This window comes from Euprymna scolopes, chromosome 20 (genome assembly GCF_053919585.1).
Source record: "Euprymna scolopes isolate OS-2025 chromosome 20, ASM5391958v1, whole genome shotgun sequence".
Lineage (NCBI taxonomy): Eukaryota > Metazoa > Mollusca > Cephalopoda > Sepiida > Sepiolidae > Euprymna > Euprymna scolopes.
In genome coordinates, this window is record NC_136501.1 from 24,588,108 (window position 1) to 24,590,607 (window position 2,500).

The 2,500-nt window shown below is 30.7% G+C and overlaps 1 protein-coding gene across 1 annotated transcript in view; it reads right to left on the reverse strand.

The window, feature by feature from the left end:
- The window catches only part of LOC145241367 (RYamide receptor-like), a 735,032-nt gene that overhangs the window by 731,865 nt on the left and 667 nt on the right, over positions 1–2,500 (reverse strand). The window contains exon 1 of the mRNA XM_080104240.1: positions 2,072–2,500. This exon is cut by the window's right edge and continues 667 nt beyond it. The gene's annotated coding sequence lies outside the window, so the exon portion shown is untranslated. The remainder of the gene's footprint in view (positions 1–2,071) is intronic.

Below are 2,500 nucleotides of genomic sequence, written 5' to 3' on the forward strand. Positions count from 1 at the left end.
TACGAGTTAAAGAATTACATATTAAATACATGCGTAAGTGCAGGCGCGAAGAATCTATCATGTATCTCTACTGCAGCTCCTTTGAACCGGTATTGCTTTCCAGAACGACTGGAAAAAAAATGCTGAGATAAGCAGAGAAATGTCGGTGTGAGTTTGAAGTTTTGCTCATCCTAAACTCGTCAATTCAGTTCACCGTACAATTTAATTGATAGCTAATGACGGATGATATGCGTTTGTCAATTTCCTAAATCATTATCAGAAGTAGAGAAATAACCCTACTGAACGCGAATCGGTAGACTATGCCTATGGTACGTCATTTCATAATCTAGCACACACTTTCCTAAAGACGCGCGTGCGCGCGCACACACACACACACACATATATATATATATATAGATAGATAGATAGATAGATAGATAGATAGATAGATAGATATAGATATAGATATATAGATATATAGATATATATATATATATATATATATATAGATAGATAGATAGATAGATAGATAGATAGATAGATACATGTTTAGGTTTATTACTAAGTAAAAGGCTCAGTTTCATGTATATCCGATCTATACAAAATAAGGATTAATAGAGCTGGTATATATGTAATTATACCAGCTGTCACTCTCCGTTATGCACTCGACCACGGTGTTATATATATATATATATATATATATATATATATATATATATATATATATATATATATATATATATATATATATATACTAGTAAAAGTACCCGTCGTTGACTAGGTTCAAAAACAACCTACAGAAAATGGACTGATTTATAAAAGTATGATAGGTTATGAAAAGGGAGGGTTGTAAAGAGATAGCATCGAATTTGGGGGTATCAAAACCAAAGCAAAATATGATGAAAGTAAAAATAAAATAGATAAGCCCAATAATTTATTATACCATACCTGTCCACACTGAAAGACTTATCACAATATTCTGTGGATCTATATTAAAAAACTTGTTAAACTTTGTGACATATTTCGATTCTATGGAGGTCAGGCGCGAACAAACACCATATTTCTTCAAACTGAAACATAATTATCAAAGTATACTTACGCAGATAGATATGAAAAGTCTTTATTAAAGTTTGTACCTATTTCCATTCTATGGAGGCCAGGCGCGAACGCAGACCCCACAATTTTATTATACCATCCCTATTTAAGTTGAAGCATACTTATCATAGTATTCTTATGTACATCTATATCAAAAACACTTGTAAACGTTTTTTTTTTTTTTTTTTTTATTTCCATACTTTGTGGACCAGGCGCGTGCGCAGACCCCACAATTTTAATGAATCATCGTTATGCCAGATCAAACATACTCATTCCTGTGTCTCCATACATCTTCTATCATTATATGCAATCGGTTTTTAAAATAGTCAACCATATAGGAGCCTATTCGTGACCACACACACATACACACACACACACAGTCAGTTTTATATATATATATATATATATATATATATATATCTTTGATCCAATCTATCATTGAATTCAATGGTTACAGTGTGTCATATAGCCGAACCCCCAACTTGTGGATGTAAACTTAATACCTATATAGCCGTTATGTATATGTATGTGTGTTTACATATATATACATAATATATAATATAATATATGTATATATATAATATATAAATTAGAGATACCTTATATTATATATATATATTATATACATTATATATACCTTATATATATATATATATATATATATATAAAGATATATATATATATACATTTATTAGTTGCATTTTATGAAAATATACATATAACAAGTTTCACTTCTAAAGCGTAAATAAATTTCCTTAGATATGCAAGCATCTGGAAAATATTGTTTGCTTTATTTTCCTTTAGTATTATAAAAATACATTTCCATTGACAAATAAAGAAGGCTTACTTGTGAGATCGACAAAGTGAGAAACAATTTATGCATATATATATATATATATATATATATATATATATATATATATATATATATATATATATATACAAATTTACTTCATGATGTGTAAAGCGTTGTCATCAATATAAAATGTTCTCCTACCTTGTGTTTAGTGTATTAGTCCGACTGCAAGTGATCGAATTTTCGCGGTGCTGTGTTTGTGGTTTGTTGTTGTGTTTATTTTTATTTATTTATTTTTTTTTATTATTTTTTTTTTTCTTTTGCTGAAGTCATTACTTAGTGCCCGGTCAAAGGCCGACGATTCGATACCTGTTCTCTGTTGTTGTCCCAGTCTGTACGATCGGAGCGTCTCTCTTTTTTTTTTTTTTACCCAAGTTCAATCTCTCGCCGGTCAAAAAAAAAAAAAAAAAAAAACTTCTCCCTCCTCCTCGTTGTCCGTCTTCGACTCGCGACCGCCCCCACCGCCACCGCCGCCACCCTTAGTTATGCAATCGACCACGGTGATCCTTTATCTATGGTAATTATCCAGGGCCGATCCACAACTGAATTTGCATTAAAAAAAAAAAAAAA